Source organism: Pelmatolapia mariae, linkage group LG22 (genome assembly GCF_036321145.2).
Source record: "Pelmatolapia mariae isolate MD_Pm_ZW linkage group LG22, Pm_UMD_F_2, whole genome shotgun sequence".
Taxonomy (NCBI): domain Eukaryota; kingdom Metazoa; phylum Chordata; class Actinopteri; order Cichliformes; family Cichlidae; genus Pelmatolapia; species Pelmatolapia mariae.
The window spans coordinates 30,554,277-30,566,690 of record NC_086245.2 but is presented as its reverse complement, the minus strand read 5'-3'; the positions used below and the strand labels follow the sequence as shown (position 1 = coordinate 30,566,690).

General features: G+C 38.8%; 1 protein-coding gene across 1 annotated transcript in view; it reads right to left on the bottom strand.

Moving 5' to 3' along the window:
• pkib (protein kinase (cAMP-dependent, catalytic) inhibitor beta) overlaps window positions 1-12,413 on the bottom strand; it is a 35,087-nt gene extending 22,674 nt beyond the window's left edge. The window contains exon 1 of the mRNA XM_065471323.1: window positions 12,160-12,413. The gene's annotated coding sequence lies outside the window, so the exon portion shown is untranslated. The remainder of the gene's footprint in view (window positions 1-12,159) is intronic.
• Between the last annotated feature and the right edge of the window lies 1 nt (window position 12,414).

The window sequence follows — 12,414 nt, the reverse complement described above, 5'->3', positions numbered from 1 at the left end:
TTAATGAAAAGCCTTCATTGTAAATATTAATTTAAGGGTATCCGCATTTTGTATTTGGTGACAAATGTAAGGTTCAACACTGGAGCTTGACCCATACCATCAACTAAAAGTAAGGATGTCCCCATCTTTACTGCATTTTTCTGTATACATGGCTTACAAAATCACAATGATTCCTTTAATGAACCACCAAATTTTCTTAAGTTATCAACCACTTAGAACAGAGGTCTCAAACTCGCAGCCCAGGACCACTAGCAGCCCACATCACCGCTACTTGCGGCCCATATATTGATGTGAAGACATAAAGCAATTTGGCCCTTGAAGTTACTTTCTCTGTTAGGGAGGATTTATTTGTTGTTGAGTTCAATGTTAAAATAAGTTCTTTAAAAAGAAAAAAAATATTTAACATGAAGGCAATATGAGCAGAGAGTACAAACATGTTGAGCGATTGGCTGTGTTAGCTCAGTGAGAGAGTTATTTGTAAAGAAAACTATTTTCACTGGGAGTCAAAAACTAATGTTTACCATTATGTCTGCATTTTTATTTTGTTAAATACAAACTAAATGATAGCAGAAGTGCTGCCACAAATCTGGCCAGAAAGATGGCGCCAATTTGTTTATTTGGTAGTTCAATGAAAGGCTTCAACATCGAAATGGATAATCGATTAATTAAATGACAGACAGCTATAAAAAAAGAAATAAAGAAAAAAGAAAACTAAACTTACAAGTACACTAATATAGATGTCTTTGAACTTAATGTTACAATACTTATAATACTTATCTTATTTGGGTTACGTCACTACCAAACACAAATTTTAAGAGTTTGATCCAACTTCTAGAGGAGTCCTCCAGGAATAGCATGGTAAAAAAGTTAAACATGTAAAAACCCATGCAAGCAGATTAACAAAGGAAACATACAGTACTGTGAAAAAGTATTTGCCCTTTCCTAATTTCTTACTTATTTCACGATCTACAGAAACTTAACAGATGAGAGACAATGTCACTGTCATCCGTCTGTCCGGATAAAAAAAACCCAAAAACTATTTCTAAGGCTTCGGGACTCCAGCAAACAACAGTGAGAACCATTATCCAAAACTGGAGAAAACTTAGCAGTGGTAAACCCTCCCAAGGATGGCCAGCCTAGCAAAAACTACTCTAAGAGTGCATCAACCACTCACCTAGGAGGTCACAAAAGAACCCGGAACAACATCTAAAAAACTACAAACCTAGCTTTTTCTTGGTTAAGATGAGTGTTCATGACTCGACAATAAGGAAGAGACTGGGCAAAAAATGGCATCTACAATTTAGTTCCAAGACTAAAATTATTGCTTAAGAAAAAGAATACAAACACATTTGCCAAAAAACCTTTTTGATGATCCCCAGGAATTCGGACAAAATATTCTCTGCATTGACACGACAAAAGTTGAATTTTTTTGGAACATGTGCGGCCCACTATATCTGGCATTAACACAACATTTCACAAACGAACATCATACCAACAGTCAAAGTCAAAGTAAACTTTATTGTCATCTCTACTATATTAGTAAAGTATATAGAGAGACGAGACAAATATGGTGGTGGTAGTGTGATGGTCAGGAGCTGCTTTGTTGCTTCAGGACCCGGACAACTTGCTATAACTGATGGAACCATGAGTTTTGCTCTCTTCCTAAAGGAGAATGTCTGGCCATCAGTTTCTGTCCTAAAGTTCAAGTGCACAATGATCTGAAACACACTTACAAGTCTACCTCTGATTTGGCCGTTCAACCACCTTTATTTTAGAGCCATTAAAAGTCCAGGCTCAAAAACTCAAGAAACATCCAATGTGGCTAAATTATATAAAATTCTGCAACTAAGTAAGTTGCAAGTTATCACAAATGTTTGACTACAGTTTTTTCTGCCCACAGTGGCATGATCAGTTATTAGTTTTAGAGGGCAATTACTTTTTACATAGGGCCAGGTAGGTTTGGAATCTAATGAAATCATTTAAAAACTGCATTTTGTATTTATTCAAGTTATCTTTGTTTAAAAAAAATTAATTAATCATTTTTTTTTAAAATTAGGAACAGAAGTTTCCACAGCAAACTATGGTGCACATGGATCAGAAAGAATTAGAAAACATTTTAAGCCTTTGGACTCAGATTAGCAATCTATGAGTTCTATTTCATGACCTTTGCCCTATATATTAACAATTCATCCAAAACATGATAGGTTTTTGTTTATCATTTATAATCCCACTGGTAATATTAAGAGTCCAAAAAGCTATTTGCTAAGTATTTTCTAAACAACAGTCCAAAACCAATGTTGATACACAATAAATCTGAGAAATCTTGACAATAAAGAACATTTTGCATTAATAAATTGTCTTTTATCCAAATTTTGGCATGATAATTATTATAGTATGTATACAGTCTTAAATTAGTAATATCCATTGCTACACAGCACATGCATGACAGTGCATACTGCTGTCATATCAATATATTGGCATAAAACCTGTTGTTTTGCAAAGTGCAACCAAGGCCATCATCCACCCCGAGGCACCCTCTGAAGAGAGTGTTGTGTCAGCAGCGATGTGGCACAGGCGGATGCAGCTACATGTGCTGCCCGAGCATGATGGCGACCAACAACAGACCTCTGCACTCAATAACAACAACCCTGGCAATTGGGGCATTGGTCCACACAAACACACACGCGCACACAGAGGTAGAAAGCTGTCACCCTATGTCAGCAGAGGCGTCTCACTTTTGTGTTGGGTTTGTTTGTGACTAAAGCTGCACTAACCTCCTAATCCTAACCTAACAGTGATAGAGGAGGATGTTAGAGCCACTTCTATACTGAAGTTTAAACGTATCAGCAAAGAGCATTTTCCCAGCATTTCCTTTAGCTTCTCCTGAAAAAAACAACAACAACTATATCTCAGTGACCAGACATGAAATAGGGCTAAAATATCACCTGTTTACCCACATCAGGAATCCACAACATTGAAAAGTGCAAGGCCAGCTATCATTGGCTGTATATGTGTTCTATAGTTTAAATAGAGGAATAATGGTCAGCATTTTCAAACCGTCTCTCCAGAAAAAAGCCCTCACAGCTAGAGCAGGGCGATATGACCAAAAATATTTATCACGATATACATTTGAAAATTTGCGATAACGATATAACTGACGATATAATTGACACTAGACAAAATACTTTACAACTCCACAACTTTATTAGTGCAAAAAAACCCCACATCTACATTGATGTGGGGTTTTTTTTCACTTAAACAAGCAGCTGTTTTTATGTGCATTAAAGTTATATAAAAATTTAACAGTGCAAATGCAAATTCCTTGCTGACAGTTTAACCAAAAGGCATTTCCAGTGGAAATTGGCCGACATATCCTGACCATAACCATGTATAATATCCACAAAACTTAAAAAGAGGTTATACACACAATACGGTAATATTATGTTGAAGCACAGTACGTATCACTCCGCGAGGCTCCTGCCTACGATAGCCGTAATGCTTCGACAATCCATCAAGCAGTGCGGGTTCGTAGCTCAGCAAAGTCGTACTAAAACATTTGACAGATTTTTGAGCGTCGTGTCCCACATAAAATCATTTCGAGGTCAGTAAACACAACCAGAATTCAAACATAAGGCACACGGGATTATGAAGGGCACTATCGATTTTCAGAAAAATGAAAGGATTGATTTTAAGTGTGCCGTATTTTCCAAACAACACGGTAATAACGATGGCCTGCTAGCATGCTCTACCAAAAATAGTGCTTTGTTGTGTATCTGACGGATGAAAGCTAAACCAGTTCCACACCACTGAAGCTGCAGCATTTTTACAAACCAATTCCGGTTCATCCGTTTCATTCAACGATCCGCTTTCGCCCTTCTCATTCTCCGTGGCCGCCATGTGCGTATGAAAACAAAGGCACTGCGCATGCGCGTTTTACCCATATTCTATCGCGATATTTCATTTTCTTATTGTTGCCCAACATTATACCGGTATTACCGTGAACGGTATGATATGACCCAGCCCTACTCACAGCAAAAGAGAAAAATAACATCCATGGCACAGCTGCCCAGTTGCAGCTTTAACTGTGTATGTCTAGCACATCTCCAGTTTTCAAAGTGCCAGAAATGGACACATTACAGCCTAATCTGACACCAGAAAGGTGCGAGTGTGTGGATTTTTCTCTTTTTGAAAACAGCTATTAGCTACAAATAACAATATGAGGGAGGTGAGGGTGAACCACAATACCAAACAGCTTACTATAAAGCCCCACAAAGGCAAGGAGAGCAGCAGATTCAGAGAATAAAGTATTTTCATCATTACTAAGGATACACTGATCAACAGTTCTGACTACAAAAAAAGGCCAATCTAAGCAGCTGAATTTATTCAATTCAATTCTGTGTCTGCAGCAGAGCAACATTTGTTGCTAAACCCTTAGCACCCCCCATTTGCTAGGGATAAATGTGTATTCCTAGAATGGTTAGCATGTGGTTGCTGGAACTTGGTCACATGATTGCAAAGAGTACTGCACCAAAAACCTCCTTATAATCATCTTGGTTGCTAGGAGATTGCAAATAACCACCAAGTGGTCATGAAAGCTGAAAATCTACAATGAAACCCAGGAACAATGTTTGGTGTGGCACCACAAACCTCTTTGTGATCTATTTTGACTAGCACCAGAGCAAATTTCCTAGTTACCAAAGCAATCCCAAGCAGGACTTCCATACAGTACTGTATAGCTTTGTAACCACTTTCACATAGTGACAGCAAGCAACCTCCAGCAGTTAGCAGTTGCCAACTACCAATAACAATGGAAGTATTCAATAAAGACTCTCACATTGAAATAGTAGTAGTCTAAAAACCTTTTGAGTTCTTCAAGGTTCAATGACTATTTGTTCAAGAACATTAGTTGTATAATGGATGTCAAAGCTCTTCTCTTTCCCTTTGAGAATCGGGACAGATCACAAATCTACAGTGGGTTGAACTGTTAAAAATTAGAATGTTTTAATTAAACATTTTCTAATATTTCCACCTTGCTGCCATATGTAGATGCAAATGTGCCAAGTTGCCAGGTACAACCACAGCGAGGCCTCCTCAACCAAACCCTTCTCAATGGTGGCCACTGAAACACCATTCAAACTGCATCTGAACCTTTCACTCTTTGACAGCCTCTTCATTTACCAATCAGCAGAATGAACTCGTCACATGGTTGATGTCTGACAAACTGTTTTGAGATGCTGTGCCCGTTTCTGGGGCAGTAAGCATCTCACGCTATAATTACAGAGAAAAACGAAGCAGCGGATTCTATTGTGTGGTCTGATACACTGATAGGGTCATTGACCTGTGGATTTGATGGATGCCTTGGGAATTACAAAAAAGCCTTTGTCTCTATAGCAAACCATCCATCTCATCGACTGTTCCCTTCCCATCTAATCAGTATGGATAAGCTGGCAGCAGGAGGGATGACACTGATGAACCCTCGTCCTTTCCCATACAGTCAGGCAGTGGCATGCTGGGGGAGGTCTATGAAGTTTTGTTGCCACCCCACTGCCTTGCATCAGGCAGGGCTGCTGTGAAAACAGGCATGAAGAGGTTGAGGTCAGAACAGTCTAACACAACCCTCTGTTCCTATTATCATCTGCTGTCCTCTGCATCTCAGCAAAACATGCCTGCCATTTATATGCCCTCCACAGCCAGGTGGGAAAAGAACTGACTGACATGTTTTAATGGCAGAAAGATAAAAGTAGCAGCAGCTAAATGGCAGCAAGCCATAGGTCACAGTAAAGGGCAACAGGCTTTACAGAAGTAGCGGCTTGGACTACACTCTTATAGGTCACTGGTCAATACATAGGAATAATGAATGACTTGCATTTTGCACAGAAAATTACTGTTTCCAACCTCAAATAGGCAAAACCCATAATCAATGGGAATTGCATTCAGCACCTGGTGGTAAAACTGTTAGCGACAGGCGACACTTAGCTGTTGCCGTGTCTCTCTTGCAGCAGAGAGACGAAATTCCAACTTTAAAAGTGGGTCCATCTTCATCAAAACTTCATCCATCTTCCAGCACAAATTTAAGGCAGACAGCAGATGTGTTCACACATCGCAGCTTCAAAACAACATGTGTTCCTTTACTTTCAGTCTTAAACTATGAAATTGTAGAAGGGCCAGAGCATAAGTCTCACTGAAACATTCTGGACATTCCCCTTTACAAATTTCTGGTAGAGAGCAGAACTCGTGGTTCCATCAATTATGGCAAGTTGTCCAGGTCACGAAGCAGCAAAGTATCCGTAGATCACACTACCACCACCATGTTTAACTGTTGGTGTGATGTTATTTTTCATAAAATTCTTTGTTAGTTTCATGTCAGATGTAACAGAAAGCTTCCAAAAAATGAAACAGACCTCAACAGTCCGCAGAATATTTTCCGAAAATTCTTGGGGATCATCAAGGCGGATTTTTTTGGCAAATGTGAGATGAGCCTTTGTGTTCTTTTTAGTCAGAAGTAGTTTTCTCCGTGACACTCTTCCATGGATGCCAATTTTGTCCACCCTCTTTCTTATTGTTGAATCATGAACATTCACCTTTAACAGAGGCATGAGAGGTCAGAAATTCTTTTGACGTTGTTCTGGGTTCTTTTGTGAATTCTTGGATGACTTGTTGATGCATACTTGGGATAATTTTGGTAGGCTGGCCACTCCTGAGAAGGTTTACCTCAGTTCAAAGCTTTCCGTTTGTGGATAATTGCTCTCATCTTGGTTTGCGAGATACCCAAACCCTAATAGATTTGTAATCCTTTCCAAACTGAGGGGGGTGCTGCTATTGAATTTTTTTTTTCCAAAATTTGTTTTTTCCATCTCCAAAACATAGGGTTAGGGTTATTAAATCTCAAAGGGCTAAAAGAAGTTAACAAAGTGCCTCCAGCAGGATAACTATCACCTGTCATGGCTGCCCTTCTCTGAGCCAAGTTCTGCTAGAGGTTTCTTCCTGTTAAAAGGGAGTTCTTTCTTCCCGCCGTTGCCAAAAGGTTTGCCATAAAGGAATGTCTGATTGTTGGTGTTTTCTCTTTAAGGTTGTAGGTTCTTTATCTTCCCATATAAAATGCTTTGAAGCAACTATATAAATAAAAATAAACTGAAATTGAAACGAGCTGATCATTTTCAAATTAGATTCATCAGCTTTGTGGATACAGTCATTTCTAAATGCATAGATTTTTTTGTCAAGATTTTGTCAGTTACTTATAAAACACTGAGCCGAGTTGATTTCTTTGCAAAGTGCTGCATAAATAAAGTCTGGTTGATCATTGGTGTACTTGATATTCTGATGAACATGTCATTTGTGTGTGTGTATGTGTTTTTTATCATAAACATTTTTATAACAATTATCATTTAAATGTATTTGTGGCTGGTGTGGTTTGTGGCTCAGCTGCAGGGAAGGAGTGGAGCAGCGGGTTCAGAGTGTGGTGTCAGGAAGGTTGGTTTTCGCAGCCGGCGAGCATCATCTAATCATGCCTTCCCTATTTCAGTAGCGGCCGGGCCGCAGAGGAGGAGAGAGCTGCTGGAGCAAAGAGCCGGTGCAAAGTCGGAGCAGTGAGCACTGCAAAGTGTTGAAGCGCACAGTGAAAAGCCACAGAAACACTGTGAATAAAATAAAAAGCAAAACGTAAGCTTCTGAGTCACGTCGGGTCCTTTCGGTTACAGTATTGTTACTTACATATTAAAATATCTGTATATTCCAATAAGAAAACAATATCTCCAAAAAGTCAAAGAGCCATGATGTCATTACTCCATTATGGTATTGGTGTGTCTATCGTTATCATTCAGTTTTAATAATGCATCGGATTAATTTAGTGGCTCCGTTGTTAGCTTTCTCCTGCTGTTTGCCATTTACAACCTCTGAGTTTCATCTTCTTTACTGCAAGATGATAAATGCCACCACTATAAGTTATTAAATAGTGACTCTAGTGGGTTAAATTGGTGGATGAACCTTTTAGAATAACAGCAATTTTTAATCTAACTTTTAATATCATAAAAGTATTGCAATAGTTTAGCACTAGCAGTATGGCTAAGTATGACATTTTCTCCCACCTCTAAAACAATCTGTGGTATTAGCAGCAGAACTACCTCGTTAGACTAACTAATTACATTTAAAAAAAACTAAACACTAGAACTACCGACAATGGTGCATTTTAGCTTGATAAATGGCTTATAGCTAACCTCCATACTGTAAATTTGTTATGCTTAATCTATAATAAATTAGTCATTAAAGTTGCTGTTGAGAATCATTCTAAAGTGTTTTTTTAGTGCTCAAGTAGAAAATCACTATATAAAAACCAGTCCATTTATCATATATAGTAAACTAATCCCTCCAATCTTTTTGCCAACAAAATGTTCAAGTTTTGAGAATTATTACAGAATTTTGCTCAACACAACACATCAGCTTTTAATATCTTTGGTCTAAAGATCATCAGTGTTGCTTAAACTTCGATACACGCTAGTTCTTACTCAGTCTTGGCTTTTAATGAGAGGAACTGTTAGATAAGAGCTGAAGATAAGCTGCTCAGCAATGTGGAGGCCACTGAAGATTAAACAGTTTTATAGGTAGAGCAGTCACCTGATTACTGATAACATTGGCATGCTTTGGTCCTTGTAAAAGATAAAATTAGGCTGACTGGAACTGTTCAGGTTACTGATAAAGGACTGAGCAACGAACCACATCTGGCACTTCTGGGACTGCGAAATCACAACGGGTGGGAGGAGAGCATGGGGTGATGCCATCATCTGTCTGCCATCATCAATGTTAAAACAAAGTGACGTGAAGACTGATTCTCAAGAAAGACCAGGATGCAGTACAATCCTTCCACTCCTGCATCGTATAATGCTTACACAAGTACATTTGAAAAGCTTCAAAACTTTTATGTTTTTGTATTTTACCAACATCAGAGCTGGTATGATCACTATTTAAGAAAGATTTGTTTTAATGTAACAAAATGGTCAATTCATTTAAAGCTGCATTTATTATCAAACGTAAGCCAACAACATATGTTAAAAGCGACGCCTCTTATGTAAGCAGCTTTACAAAGCTTTTGAGCCTATTTTAGCTACTTGTTTTGGTTTCGCTGTTCATTTGTTTTGGTTTATTCGCACTGCTCTCATTGATACTGTGTTTAGCAAAAAGTAGAGCCTGACTGATTTCTTGGCAGACCGATATTATTGGGTGATCTTAGCTATTTGGTGATCTATTGGCACCAGCATTCAACAAATTACCAGAAGGTATTCAGCAACTTCCTAGGTGGCAACACACGTTTGGAATCACAAGCACAATAACTATCTGCTCTGACCAGAGTTGGCAGAGCATGAACAAGAATTAAAGTATCTTGTTTAGGCCAAGTTACTAGTAGCTCATAACCTAAGATAGATGCTGTTCATTACCCAGGCTTCTGTCATAAAATGGAACTCATTTGCCATTTTGGTTAAAGCCCAATGTATATAGGATTATATGTATATAGGATTTTTAAGATCAATGTCAGTAACAATATTTGGTGATTTTAAAAATCCAATATTCTAATATATCAGCCAGTTTTTTGTTTTTTTTTTGCTCTTTTAGACACACGAAACATAAACAGATTTCCCTAACATTTGTTATGTGTACTATACTCTTTGACGCTCTCCAATCAGCTGGTTGTTGCGTTTATGTATGGGGTTGCAAACGTATGTTTTCCTAATACTGCTGAGTGCCCTCTGGTGGAAAACTGTACAACGTAAAATAATGTACAATGTTAAATTTTCCCTTATTAGCAAATAGATCAGCAAATAGTTAACATCGGTCAATAATACTGGCCTACCAATAAAAATCAGATCGGCTCTAGTTTTTGTTTTAAACCGAGAATTACGCAACTGTTACCCACTTCCAAATTTCTGGTATCATACTGGGAGTTGAATGAAACCTAAACAGCCCCACTAAGTAATGACAATATTCTTCAAATAGATAGAAACACAACTTTAGATAAATGCTAATCTTGCAGAGGCAGTTGTTTGCCAACACTGTTGTGACTATACAGTATAAAAGGTTACAATAGGTCTTTTTTTTAGGTCAATAGGTCAATGGGGTTTTTTTAACATCAAAAGGATTCCTTTTGTAGAAGAACGAATAAGTTACAATAAACACGACCAAAACTCAAAAATAAATGAATAAAAAATAATAACAACACGGGCAGGGTTTGGTAATCTTTACAAAAGCGCTATTTTACAACAATTTCTGACATAAAAAACAAAAAGGTACGGAGCCTTGAGACATAATGGAGCGTTATAATACCTGCTTATTAAGCCATGTCTGTTGTCTCAAAAAAATTTTAACTGTTGTAACAAATTTTCCGATGTTGGAATAAATAAAGTACATGCTGTCTAATTCAATTCAATTTTATTTATACAGTGTCAAATGACAACAACAGTTGCCTCAAGGAGCTTTATACTCTAAGGTCTAATCTTATCTTAATGAAGTCGCCACCGCCTATTAAGTATAAATTAACCTATCGATATATATTAATATTCTACCACATGTGACTATTCTGCAGTTGGCTGGTCTGGTTAGGAGGATTATTTAGCACTTTATAAAATTATTAACTATAATCACTGCAATATTTGCTTATTTTAAATACTAGAAAAACAGAACAACAGTGAAAAAGAAAAAATGTGTAGGCCCACATTGAAATAGAGTAACTAGAAAGCTCTGCGGGCCACTTTGAGCCTTACCTGTCCAAGGACAAATAAAATTGAAAGTATTCCATTTAATAACAAATAGCAGCCCAACAGCTTTGAACATAGTCAGTTTTAATTTAATGAAGACAAACTATATATGTGTCTACATACACTGCTATTGAGGTTCAGCAAAATTAAGAGTTTAATTTTCACATTCCTTTAGTGGTTTTGTCAAAAACAAAGGGAGCCACTGGTTTGAGACCGCATTGCCCACACAGTGTGATTGACAGGTATCACTGCATCACAGAGACCAAAAAAAAGCCCCACTGGTGCCAGCTACTGATCAGAACTGAGGCTGATTCTCAAACATGACCTCATGGTGATGTAATTAACACAGGGTGAAATCATAAATTGAAACCAAGTGCCTCGGAGCTAAAATGACTATGAAAAATAGGAAGGCTCTGCTAACACCCAGGCCGACCCCGGACTGCAATTTCTTTACCTGACATTGTACAACTATGATTCACTACAGAGCTCGTGCAAGACGATGCAACACAGAGAGGCAGGCAGGCAGACAGACAGGGTTTTAAATCCTGAGCTGTTTTTGGGAACATGTTTAGCTTCACCAAAGCATAAAGACTGAGGCTTGTTCAAGGCCTTTTGCTCACTAGGGGGTCTGAAACTCATATGAATGTGAAATGACGGTGTGCTGAGGATAAGGACAAACATAGCAAGGCTATTAAGAGTTTAGTAGATTAAAGGGTTTAACAGTGTCACCTGTTAATATATAACAGGCAGGTATGAAGCATTATAAAAGATTAATTTTAGTGAAGGTTTAGAGTTTCCAGCCTCTTGTAGTGATGCTTGTGGTAGATTATGTATCTGTATCCTTATGGAAAAAAGGTGTCCTTTAAAATGAAACCAAAAGCCTGTTCTCCTGCGAACATTCATCCATGTTTTCAATCATTTTAAACGCAGCCTGAGAATTATCCCAACACTTCATGCCTGAAGGTCACAGTTTACCCACCTTTTAATAAACCAAAGCAGATAATCCAGCTACCATCAACCTCGCTGCTGGGAGCCTGTGGCATTTTTATGTGAACAGCTGATGCGCTCAGTGCTACCAGCTCATACGGAGTTGACAGGTAGGCTGCTGGAGTTGACACCTGTCAACGTTTACAATAAGGTGCTGTTCGGTTTGAACGAGCCTTCAGCTGGTGCCAGATGTGAGTGCTGCTGGCAGATAAGTCGATGCTCCTGTTGCTTTCTCTCTCTTTTTTTTTTTATCACTTTCGGTGCACATAATGGCTCCAGCATGCCTCAATAATTCCACCCTGCCTTTAATCTATGGAACCAGCAGCTCTCCTGCAGTCTGACTCGGAGGCACATGAGCAGGCAACAGTCTGCTGTCCTACCTGTGGAGCAAAACAATTGTAGGTATATGTGCGCAACGACGAACACTCACCAACTGATTTCAGTGGGCTTCAGGCGAGGGGGGGCATAAGGGACCTCCAAGGAGTAAGAAGTTGGAATTAGCCGCCAGCCACCATCTTCCGCAGGGACGAAGAAGAGAATGTGCGCAGTGTCAAGGAGTCCGTCCGATGCGACACACCACACCGCCTCATTCCAGATGACAGCGCCGGACCCGCGGCATGATGGACTAAATGATGAGCGGTGACAGCACACGGACAGAGGAGCGCTTCACTGCGCGCTCAGCAGC